The 13,291-nt window shown below is 37.6% G+C and overlaps 1 long non-coding RNA gene across 5 annotated transcripts; it reads left to right on the top strand.

Annotated features, from left to right (window-relative positions):
• Positions 1 to 3,074: 3,074 nt before the first annotated feature.
• Positions 3,075 to 12,703, top strand: LOC112560386. Of its 5 annotated transcripts, XR_003098521.1 has the most exons (6): positions 3,075 to 3,220; positions 3,562 to 3,624; positions 5,737 to 5,854; positions 6,727 to 6,870; positions 10,262 to 10,408; positions 12,113 to 12,703. It is a non-coding gene; the product is annotated as an uncharacterized LOC112560386 (long non-coding RNA). The 5 variants fall into 5 exon arrangements; XR_003098525.1 differs by lacking the exons at positions 3,075 to 3,220; positions 3,562 to 3,624 and adding an exon at positions 4,263 to 4,281; XR_003098523.1 differs by lacking the exons at positions 3,075 to 3,220; positions 3,562 to 3,624 and adding an exon at positions 4,825 to 5,048.
• The last annotated feature ends 588 nt before the right edge of the window (positions 12,704 to 13,291 follow it).

Below are 13,291 nucleotides of genomic sequence, written 5' to 3'. Positions count from 1 at the left end.
GAGCAAGATTACGGTAAAATTGTTCCACTTCTACACATTTTGATCTGTCATAATCAATTTAAATTTCTGTTCTATCTTGTTTAGTTATTTTTTAATAATTTTTTGAAAAAGGTTAAATTCATGCGTACAGGGGGGTTTGACCGCCTTTAGCCTTGTGTAAAGAAAGAGTTAAAGCTTTCATAAATCTACTAATTACTAGTGAGATTACAAGAACTTGAACAAGAGTGGAATAAAAAGATTTTTAAACGGTAATGTCTTGATGGCCATTTGTGTGTATAAGAAGTTTTGGATAATATCTGAAAGTAACCAATTAATCTTTAGTACAAAAAGTAAAGTAAATAGGCCTACTGAATAAATCCACGAAGAATAAAAACAATGCTCACATTAATAATTTTAACTTGACAAACTCATTTTGTAATTCCACTCACCATTAGATGGCATCACCCTTCGAATCATTCCTCAATCCATGTCTCTTGGACTGCAGCTGTGCACAAATAGAAATTGTAAGGTAGACTTAAATGCTATTGTACACAATAATAAATTTGTAAATGTAGAGAAAATAATACTTAGATTCACTATTTTTTTTTAAATTGTTCGGAAACTTGTCCTTTTAAGTTCATATTGACGTACACCTCAAAGAAATCAAAACCAAACAAAAACTACACACCAATTAATATACTTCTCAGCTGAAGTGACTGGAAACTTTTTCCCTTTGGTTCCACTGAGCCAACTCTGAAGATAGCAGCCGTTTTAAAATTCTCCGTGCACGAGAGGTGCTGAACCTGTTAAAAAAAAATCTTTAGTTGTTTCCACCATGTAAAATACTACAATACAAATGCGAAATAAATTAATTCACTGGATTGGATAAGTTTAAGATATAATGCTGAACCCTACTCCACTGATGAGGGATCAATGGTTGCATGATGAATATAGCTACAAACCAGACCCAGTCTCTTAAATAAACCCTAGTGGGACTTCAGAGAAAATAATGGCATTAAGTGACTCAAATCACCAAGTTAATTAGGAGTTTAATCAAAGCTGTTCTTTATGAAAGTAGAACAATTTTAGTGGTCATAGTTAATAGACACACAGACTGCTCATTTTGACACCATGAAAAGCAAGTGACAGAATTATTTTATAAATAAAATCTATGCATATAAAATACTACATTATTTGTACTTCATAAAATGTGTATTATTTTTAATGCAAATATTACACTGACCACACATTCTTGTCAGGAGAGTTAACCTGTAAGCCGATGCTATGCCTGCCTGTTTGTTAAATGGTTTATCAAGACTGTAAAGCATAACATACATATTAACTGATATATTAGCTAAAGCTAAAGGTAACATTTAAAAAAGGTGTCTAGTACTAACACATTATACTTAAATGACATACCACTTTTGTTCTAATTCCTTTCTTCATCAGCTCCTCTTTCCCCATATTTTGAAGAAGCAGGGTGACCTGATTCAGTTTGTGAACTACATTCTGTAGTGTTTTGCTCTGCTCATCAACTTTGCTGAGAACTCTGTTCAAAAATGTATTTGAAATCAAAATGTTACTTTTAGTCTTTAAAGTAATGACAAAACAAAACTATGGATGTAAGTCTATTGACAATTTTTTTAATTAACAGAAAATGTTTAGATGGATATAATAAGGATGTGCATGTAGACCACTAAAAACACAAAACCCGTGCTTGTATAGTGATCCTGATGAAATCATAGAGGGAGACAAAATAAACTTACTGGTAAAATTCACTGAGCCAGACCTAGTCAGTGTGATCTGCAATTAAAGATTGTTATAATTAGTTCTTTTTGTAAATCATGTAAAATAAACTGAAAAAATGGCATGCAGCATTTTAAAGACAAAGAAAATATATGTGATCAGATATGTGATTGTTAGAAAAATGACAGACTTTGACAAAGTTCATTGCATAGCATTGGATTTAATACATTTTGTTTTAATTTCAAAGTGTATAAGTACAAAAATAAAATTCTTTCTTTTGCTTTGCATTAATTTTCCAAAATTTTAGTTGTTCAGAAAGCAATGTGATTGTCTTGTTGCTTTTCCCCTAGAATGCACCAAGACGTTTGGTAATCGCCGCACCACTGTTATTGAGAAAGCAGACGACGAATTTCAAGCATGACTCAATGAGTTCATGTCATAGATTTCAACTTCGAAGTTAATCATCAATAATACGAGAGATTGTGTGTGTGTGTACTTTACCTCTTGACTAGTTGATTTGAACCCATCATGCACTGTCCTCTTGCTTCTGCCAATCGTATTCGCGCTCAACATTTCGTTTCTGTAATTAGTAAATACGTGCAATTAGTAGGCAAGAGATACGATTAAGCAATTTGATTATTTACAACAAGAAGGATATGGTTAAACCATTTAAATTATCTACAGCACATATAGAAGACAGCGTCATGTAAAAGCGAGTTGCCAGTGGATGTATGTGTGAGACCTGCCGGGTACAACACGTGAAACATTTCACAAAAAGCACTACAATACTTATATATGATCATAAATTATTCATGACTATCCACTGTTATAAAGTACAGTTGTTTTAATGGCATCTTTCACTTAACTTTATTAAGACTTACTTCAGAAATCGGCGGTGTTTCACTTGAAGATGGACGTACAGTTCAAAATGTCCGCGCTCAGGTCAACGTACGTACAACCGGCCGATCTGACCTTCCTCTGACCCGTACACGCGGCGATGGCGAAAGAGGGGGGAGGGTAACAGCGGGTGGAAGGATGCGACACGATCACGTGGCTACCAAATCGAGAGCGGCTGAAGAAAAAAAGCGCGATGGACGCGTCAATTTAGGATCGAATTACACGCTTCCCATCCCAAAGTCTCACTTCCCTATAGGGGCCGTTCAAACACCCAAAGCCCATGCACGCTGGGAAGTTACACGCAACACGACAATAAATTTGAAGATAATTATAATAACTAATGTTGACAGTGTGGCTTTCACTTCTAAATTTCATCGTAAGAAGCTGAAGACGACGGTTCTCTGGAGAGCATTCTTGCATGTTACTGTTCACAACTTGTGTACAGGGGCTTGCATGGACTTTTGGTGCACTATGTTTTTCACTTCATTGCGACGTAGCGAAAAATAAATCAACCGGCTGGACCAACGACTGAAAAGTGGAAGTGGAAGCTTTACCTACGAGTTAGAGGCAATAGCGTGAGGAACATTAAAAAAATTGTGTGAGTATGATTTTGTTCCTAATTTAAGACATATTTTTTTCAATTGTTTGATATTTGATTCTATCGCTAGCGGCATTGAGAGGCGAGTATTCAAGGCTCTAAATTTTAACCCAGATGCCCTTGAAGGACTGGTTCTAACTGGATCTACGCTACTCACGCATGCGCGTTAACTGTGACAGATGTTTCCTGCCTGAACTCCAAATAACCTCAAGTACTTTCAGCCAATGGCGTACGTACACGGCGACCCTGGCCGCTAATAGCAACTACTTTTAGCCAATGGCGTACGTACACGGCGAGCAGGGCGCCATATTTTAAACTGTTGTCGCCATTTTGTTCTCCAGAAACTGAGCGGAAAAGTGTTCCAGCGATCAATTGCAAGAATATTTCGACAGTTCGAGAATACAGTAAGTTTATATAACTTATACATATATTTATTAATTCCAACCATGTACAAAGTCAATGCAGAACACCACGCTCAGAGAAGGATTAGAGCACAAGTTAAGAAATACACGAAAGCAATAAATGCAAAAAGTTTTCCGGAAAGAAGTAGGGCTCAGCAGTTTTGAACCCTTGCAATTTGATTCTTTAGTCGTAAGTGATGATGCAGAGAATTTGGACGTGTCAGAATTTCCTCAAATAAATTGCAATTACGATTTATCTGGCAATATTTCATCAGCTGTTAGCATCCATACGCCATCGGTTTCAGCTTCGCAAAATCTAGATCAGGATCAAAACGAAACAGATGGAATGGAATTATTTTCTTGATTATTAAGAAGTGTGAATCAGACAGTGACACTGAATTATTACAGAATAGCGATCGAGTGCATTTCAGAAAACGATTTGTATCAGGATTTAGCACTCTGGGCAAGCCAATGTAACATTAGACCGAGTGCTTTGTCTCGTTTACTGTGTATTCTACGTAATTACCATCCATCTCTCCCCAAGGATCCCAGAACACTTGAAAACCCCCCAATAGTTAAACATCAGATCTGTAGAAAATAGTTCTGGATATTATTTTCACTTTGTTCTACTCTCATTGAATATCTGTCTAAATCACAGCAGTAAGTGCAATACTTAATATCAGATCATGGATATGTCATTCCTTCCATATTCCTGCAAGTAAATATTGATGGTCTGCCACTCTTTCATTCCTCGTGCAATCAGTTTTGGCCTATTCTGGGGAGAATAAGCAGTCCGGTAGAAACTGACCCTTTTGTAATTGGCTTTTACTGTGGGGGGGGGGGGGAGAGAAATAGCAAAGATGTTAATATGTTTTTACAAGACTTTGTAAGGGATATGAGAGAAGTACAGCAGGGGCAGGTGCAACTAGAAGGTATCCCTCAGTGTGTACGGTTTAATTTGTCTTTCTTTTTCTGTGATGCACCTGCTCGTGCATTTGTAAAGCAAGTGAAACGTCATTGTGGCTGTGAAAAGTGTGTACGAAAAGGATTTTGGGATGGAAATATCGCGAAGGCTCAAACAAGAGCCATTTTCGATATCAGCAAGAGGCTTGGAGATAAAATTATGCCATTTTGACACGTGGTATTTCCAAACGCTCGTTTTATTTCGCTGTGAAGTCGCTTTATTTCGCTTTTACAGCTTCTGAGAATGTTTATCACACCAAGATTTATTCTTTTCACTCGTAAATTAGACGATATTCGTCGAAGTATGCGTCAAGAGCAAACCGAGTTGGAATGAATCAACAAATGTCGGTCATTTTGGAGACTACGGAAGTGCTCATTGTTAGGGTTACGAACCATCACGCCGTTTAAACTTTTGTACCGGAAGCCACGATATAAGCCAATGGCAGTCAACGATACGAAAAAAGGTGACCTGGTTCAGTTAAAAATAACTCGAAAACTATTGATAGCATAGGCCTTTGACTTGCATAGTGAGCTAGGGGAGAGAATGCCGGTTCAAACGGTATACAACATGTCTGCTTTCGCTCGATCGTCGCATGGGTAGCCAAGGCTCAAACAAGAGCCATTTTCGATATCAGCACGAGGCTTGGAGATAAAATTAGGGCGGGTGTGAAAAATGATTTTATTCAGCATCAAAACATACATTTTTCAATAAAAACACCCCGGAATCTGTTTTATTATATGTCAAAGTATGCAAATACGGTGTTATCTCAAATTTGACCACGACACCCCAAAACCGCTATTTTCCCGAAGCGCCTATGTCTCCTTATGATGTATATTTGTTTGTGTTTCATTTTCTTAAAATTTCCTTCATGGACGATAGCTTTTTAATAACATTTTATTTCTAGGGCATCATAACATTGCATACCAGAGAAGTAAAGTGCAGTCAGCACAATCATGTCAGCTGAACAGATAGCTTACTATGTTTCCTTCATTCACCATAATTCCTTGAGTATACAAGTTTGACATAAGCATATGCAGTCATAATCTCTGGACTTAATATGACAGATAAAGTCAAAAGTTTAACCTACTCCCATGAAGACAAAAAGTTAGCCTTTCTGGGAAGGGTTCATGAATGATAGTTTATTTTTTCAGCACACAAAGATGGCAGCAGACTGGCCACCAAGTAAGATGACAAAGATGTGAAGGAGGAAACTCTGCCAGATAGGTGTACCTGGAGTCCATGTGATGTTTGCATTTTGGGTTCAAAGAGGTACTTATACTGTTTGTTCATTGTTATTTATATATATATTCATAGATTGGATGTTGCATCAGCCTGGTTAATATTGTTTTAGTTCCGGCTATTGATACAGTTTAAAAGTATTGTTCTTATTTATTTTTTATAAAAAGCTTTGGGATATTGTCAGTGTCTTTCACATAGACCTTGCTTTGGGTTTATTGTGGTTACAGACTGGAACATACAGCCATATTAACATCTAAATGCTCTGTGGTCTCCGTAAACAGACTGATTTTTCATGTAAAATTTGCACAATATTGTGTGGTAAAACAGTGCTTGTCATTTTTCATGATGTATTTTATAACTTGGAAAAGAAATTGCCTTTTCAAATGAGTATTTGGTTGTCAGACAAGCAGTTCTTAACACTTATCTTGAAATCCAAATCTTGAAACAACAGATGTTTCTTGCTTGAATTATAGAATAACAGAGATCAAGGAATTCATAGGTTTGGAGAACACCTGACAAAATCAGCACACATTCCCGTTATTGTAATTTTTTGAAAATGTCCGAGTGCTGTTAATGGACCATCTATACGAGTCCAGTAATTAGGATTTTTGTGGTCTGGAGGCATAAAATGAGATTGGTCGTTTAACAATAGCCATGGCAATCCCAGTTCATCCTTTCAACAGTTCATTTTAGTTTTTCATGAGGGAAATATTGATATTATAATTTGTATAGCATAGGAATTATTTACTATTTTATTCTTCAATCTTTTAAATAAGAAATTATTAAGTTTTCAAAACTTGTTATTTAAATGTTCACTTATTAATATTAATATACTCGATCAGACTCTACCACTGCCAGACTTACTACAACCAAAAGTGATAAACAACCTTTTATGCCCACAGGTGAATGCACTAACCACCAGAATATTGGCGTCATCACATGAGCACCCCAATGGTCAACATATTGATGCTCTGCAAAGAGTACAAGAGGAGACAGACCTCAAACTGCAGAAGTAGAAGGCGGTATCCAGGGAGTGTCTAACGAAGGTAATACAGACAATTTGCCGATTCCATTTTGCTGTGAATTCCCTTTCAGAATCTGATGTCGCAGATAGTGTTGGTTATACAAGAATTACTTACCGCTTCACAACCACCATTGATAGGCTTTGTTCACCCATAGTCAAAGTATTTAAAAGTGAATCGTCCACTTTCAATCACAGTGCGATATTCATGCTGTTGCAGCATTAGTCCAGCACATTCTTAAACAAGGGACAGACTAAAAATTGATTCTGCAGGAAGCAAAAGATATGCTGAATCATATGACTGCTCTGATAAGCAAAGACAAACCTGCTCCAGCACTCTGGCAGGAGCTGTTAGGGCTGCAAGGATGCCTAAACCATTGAAGACGTCTAGGCTACAGGGCAGTTTGACCCACTGGGGCGTATGATTTTTTCCCTTTTCCAGAAGAAAAAAAAAAATTCCAAGATTCCATTCAAAGTACACCAAGCTGACAGTGCTAGCTTGCTATGCACCAACAAATGACTTCGAGGCAGAAGGCAAGGATGCTTTTTACGATCAGCTCCAGGCAGCCTCAGAGAGTGTTCCAGCCCACGCTATGTTGCTCGTCATTGGCGATCTCAATGCCTGCACGGAGTATGTCATGGGCAAGCATGGAATTGGAACCATCAATGACAACGGAGAGAGACTAGCAGACTTTAATGAAGAAAACAACCTACTAATTGGAGGCACACTCTTCCAACACAATGACATCCACAAGGCAACGTGGACATCACCAGATGGGATCACAAAGAACCAGATAAACCATGTCATCATCAACCGAAGATGGAGGAGCTCGCTTCAAGATGTTAGAGCCTACAGAGGAGCAGACGTCAGTGACCACACTCTTGTGACAGCCGCAGTTTCTCTGAAACTAGGTTGATCGCGAGGAAAACAGGCAAGTCAGCAGAGAGTGGACTCTGGCAAACTGAAAAACCTAGCCACCGAAAGTGCCTTTGCTATGGAAGTAAAGAACATGATTCATTACGAGAGTTAAATTGTAAATCCAGTTTCAAAAGGTTTCAGCCTTATAACTTGTATGGTTATTGGAGAATGAAACATTCTTGTCAGCTTTTTGTGAAAGAGGTGCCCGCTGTTTTATTTTCCCAATTTGTTTAAGGCAGGGATGCAGTGAGAACATCCAAGTCTCAGGCTATCAACATCATGTGGTCTGACCCTGCTAATGCAATAACTAAATGTTTGACGAAATATCGCAGACTCTTGGCAGAAATAAGGTTCTACGGGGTTTTTTGTGTAGGCATGTAAATGTTGAGCATTTTGTGTATGGTTTAAGGTACACCGCGCCTCGGGAAAATAGCGGTTTTGGGGTGTCATGGTCAAATTTGAGATAACACCGTATTTGCATACTTTAACATATAATAAAACAGATTCCGGGGTGTTTTTGTTGAAAAATGTATGTTTTGATGCTAAATAAAATCATTTTTCACACCTGCCCTAACTAATTTTATCTCCAAGCCTCGTGCTAATACTGAAAATGGCTCTTGTTTGAGCCTTGGTTACGCATGCGACGATCGCACGAAGGCCGACATGTTGTATACCGTTTGAACCAGCATTCTCTCCCCTAGCTCACTATTCAAGTCAAAGGCCAATGCTACTTATAGCATACTATTTTTAACTAAACCAGGTCACCCTTTTTCATATCGTGTACTGCCATTGGCTTATACAGTGGTTTCCGGTGAAAAAATTCAAACGACATGATCCGATTGGTTCGTAACCCTAACAATGAGCACTTCCGTCGTCTCCAAAATGGCTGACATTTGTTGATTCATTCCAACTCGGTTTCGTTCGATGCATAGTTAGCTGAATATCATCTAATTTACGAGTGAAAGCGTTACAAAGTTTTACTTATAATAATGAAACGGAGAACTGTGACATACCGACAAATTATTTTAGCGAATCCATAAATGTTTTCATTCATTCCTTGCCCCCACCCCTCCCCCGGCCTTTTTAGCGGTCCGGTGGCGCAACGGTTAGCGCTGTTAGCGCCTGTCACCAATACAGTGAAGGTTGGCTGCCCTGAGTTCATTTCTCGTCTCGGGCACGCTGATCTTTCTCTGCACGTGGCATCTGTTTACAGGGCTGGCTGCTTGCCGTAATATAGCCTTAGCTGCTGACACGGCGTAAAACACCAATCCCCCCCCCCCCCCCCTCCCCCGGCCTTTTTCACACAATAAGTACACATATTTTACGATTATATTAAACATTTCTGGATTTTTTTCCTCATCTTGTTTTAGTGACAAAAGAAATTAGACAAGTTTTCCGATAAACATTTGTTTTCTATAACTATTTGTTCCCTATTACTTAGAAATGAAAACTAAACAGATGCTTGAGTATCGGGTACCTGGTGGAATTTTCAATAAGTTAGGTTATGTGGTGATGAAAAATGTCAACCTCTTATCAATACTGTGACAATGAACAACAGACCATTAAAATAAATGAGTTTGCATGGAATATAAGTAAAACACTGCTTAATCTAAAGTAGGCAAGCAGATCATAAGGCATTTTTTTTTTCTAACATTGACACTGAAAACAAAGAAAAGAACACAAACTAATTGTTTCCAAAAGCTGATAGGGTGAAAAGTATAGTCCTGGCATACTAGAATAGACTTTAATTATATAGTAGGATGTCAAATGTAGCATATAAACACTGAAATATATTTTTAAAAAATGATCTGATACAAGATATATTTATTTAAAATCTTTAAGCTTGAATTTCTCTGTTTGCCGTTTTTGACAACCAGTCCTTAACTATAAAAACATATTTCTCAAGATTGGCTTGTGCTACAGCAGTAAAATTTTGCAGTTTTGTTTAGAAATGCATAAGCTACAAAGTGATGCATATGAGAATATGGTATAAGCATTACTTTTGATAAAATTAACACTTTTCTAAATTCTTAATTGCCACATTCACACTGAGTCGGGGGGTACCATGTTTGAATTTTTATATCTCCTAGAAATCTTGAGATATCAAAACGGCTTATGCATCAGTTTTCTTATCAGTGCCTCTAGTTTACAAAAAACCCAAAACCTTTGGTATATGACTTATGGTATTGTGTAAATTTGTTTTTAAAATACTTGTACGTTTTGAAACAAAAACGTTGATTAACGTCACAATTTTCACTTTAGGTACTCAAAAACAGTTTTAAATTGCTATATTTATGTTATTTTGTTACTCTATATTTAAAAACCGTTAAAGATATTTAAAATATGGATTTTAATTTTTGGAGTGCACCGGTATTAACTAGGTGTTTTGCGAGCACCAATAATCAAAGCCATGTATATTTTCTCTACACCCTTTCTTGCCTTTGACAGGTGGAATATTTTTGACAGATGTGTTTACTGTTTTCTAATGCATTTGCAGATCAAAGGCCTCTCTTGTGTGGGTGGTACGGATGCAAAGGATTGCCTGAAAAGAATCATGCGGCGAATCTTGACCGACGGGGTTTTATAACTGTTAAGGCCAAAGAGGAGAAAGGTCTGCTTTCAAAGGTGCGGACCATGATATGCAGTAAGTGATGATGTATAAATATTAGTATATATTATTATTATTAAGTTACACAGGGCTTCTGCTAAGGCTAAATTCCTTGGGGTCCTAGTGACCCCTTCTTCAGATTTCTAAGGGGTCCCTTTAAAGTGAAAAGAAAATCAACAAATCTACATACTTTGTTCAACTGCCTTTCAGGCACACAAAGCACTGTAATGTCTAGTCAGAAACGGCAAGATTTCTGTGCCATGAAGTCTGTGCAAACGTCTGTGATGAGCTTATGGTCACTGTACTTAGGGTGCTCACTTTCTTTACGTTTCTGAGACGATGATTTTAACTACGCTGTCACCAACATCTTGGAAATAGGTTAGTGGAACTCTTCCTGATGAGGAAAAAAAAAAAACCAGTGCAAGGGAAGTTACTCTTACCTTGTAGCAAACAACAATAGATTGGGCTACGATGTCAGACACTACACTTACCCAATTTTGTATCTGTTCTTCGCCCAAATTTGCAAGGGTCCTCCAAACTTTTAATGTGTACTGTATGCAAATTTTTGCGTGAGCCGAAGCCCACTGTATCTGTAACCTCGGTTAACGAACTTAATCCGTTCTGGAAAGCTGTTCGTTATCCGAAATGTTCGTTATCCGAAACAATTTTTTCTATAAGAAAGAAAGGAAATAGATTTAATTGGTTCCCAGCCCCTGTTGACTCGCTAATATTTGAAAGTTACAGGCTATATAGGTATTTACTTTTATGAGAACAGTTATAAGGCAATATAAATGGAGTTAAATAAACATAAAAACATTAACGAAAGCATTTAAACATCAGAAAACTTGCGTTTTGACGGCGTGGGTGGAAGCTGGTGTGGGGAGGAAGAGGTGGAATTACTGATTCCCCCTCCATGAGCACACGTGACATTATAAAATCGGGGGGACTTCCCTTTTCTGTAGCTTTGAGGTTGAAGGAAAAACACTTGTCCAGTGTCTGTTCCTTCTGCCTTTTTTGTAAAACTCTTCTGTAATACGACATCACATATCCGACAGACGTATGCCACCTTCATACTTTGAAATCATTTCCTTTTTCAATTCATTTGTTGGCCGCTTCCTTGTCATTACCTCACTACTATTAATTGGTCTTAATCTTCTTTGGAGCCATGTTGAGGATTGTCTTATTAAAATAAAGCACAACAATCACTAAATAAGAAGGATGCGCACAGATAAGGAACGACCGATCGTAACTGTGTCTCGAGCGCGAATGATGACATGCTGGTTGGTCACGTGTGGTTCACGTGGCTGTTCGTTATCCGAAATTTTGTTCGCTATCCGAGACAAATTTTTAACAAAATTTTTGTTCGTTAACCGAAATATTCGCTATCCGAGGCGTTCGCTAACCGAGGTTCCACTGTATATGATTTGTTTTAAAATGGAGAGGTGCTGAGATAAGTGCTTACTTTTGTATAATGTAAATTGACACTTTTCATCGCTACCTCCACAGTTCACAACTTTTTTAAAGCTCTTGTCAGAATCAATTGTGCTTCCATGTGTGAAACTTGCTTAAAGACACCCGAAAACAGAAAGACATGGGGAAGAAGCAGAAGCACCATAGAACTGAAACAAGATATGTGGTGTGAGACTTCTTTTAGTCTTTTTTTTAGTTTTTAATCTGTAAGCCTATTAACCTTCTTTAATTTACAAATCCCAATTTTCCCATTTTTGTTATTATCTTCAGAAGCTGTACAGAAGAACAGTGGGTGGATGGAGGCTTCAGATAACATCATCGAAAAAAGCAGCAGCAGAAAGAGTCGGGGTAGAAAGCAGAGAGAACAAAACTAAATGCTAGCATATTACAAGGAAGTGACAACTGCGTTTCTGTGGCCTGTGAATTTTCTGGAATTTACTGTACTATTATGGCAGAATTGTGTAGCTACGTTTCCTCGTTGGAATTTGGCGTGCTGAACAGCTGTATATGTTTTATTCATTTTTGGAAAATCATCTTGGATTATCCAGCTTTTTGCTGCACTGTATCAACCTCTGTGTACCAAACTGTGTGTTAATTCCCCCTCCCTTCCCCGGCCCCCGCAACCAGTTCATCACCTATTTTCTGATGGAAAAAAAGAGACTTACAAGAAACTGAAATTAAAAACTGTGACATCGTTATTATCCTCATCTTCAATTAAGGGCAGGCACCTGAGGTAAAAATTTTCTTTTATGTTTTATGGGATAATTTTTGTAGTCACCTTAATTTTAAAAAAAATTTGGTCTACACATCTATACTACACTAGTTGCCCCTCCGTATTCGCAAAAAAAACGCACTCTTCTTTCAAAAGGTCTTTAGATATTTATCTCTTTCTTGAACCAGAGCCTTGATCTTCTAGTATTGTGCATAGCTCTATTTCTCTCTCTCTCTTGAGTGTGAGCGAGAGACATGAACTGACTTTTGTATTACACCAAAGAATGGCTTTTATGTCTTGCAACATTTATTAGTTAGATTTCTAGAAAACTTGGAACATTAACATTAATGGTGTATGTTATCAGCATGTTACAGACTTTTTAAGTTATCTGAATACGCCAGATAGGCATCAAAATTAACTCTTTGATTATTTATTACTAGAATAGCAATACATGTATTTCAGAAACTAGAGAAGACCAAAGATTCATAAATAATACCTCTTTCCGACCGTACATGAGAAAAACTAACGCATTGATGACTATCACTTAGGTCCTTACAAATGCATAAAAGGTCTATATGAGGTCTTTACCTGGCACCACCTTCAATCAGGCAACTGTCTGCTAACTGACAATGGCATTGCGACTCCAGAAGCATGGAGGGGATTCGAGTGGGATCCATGTTGATATCTTTGTCAGTTGCATTCCAGTAACATTGGGTACAGTTATGTGGCATGCCACT

Source organism: Pomacea canaliculata, linkage group LG3 (genome assembly GCF_003073045.1).
Source record: "Pomacea canaliculata isolate SZHN2017 linkage group LG3, ASM307304v1, whole genome shotgun sequence".
Classification (NCBI taxonomy): Eukaryota; Metazoa; Mollusca; class Gastropoda; order Architaenioglossa; family Ampullariidae; genus Pomacea; species Pomacea canaliculata.
This window is presented reverse-complemented; position numbering and strand designations above follow the sequence as displayed.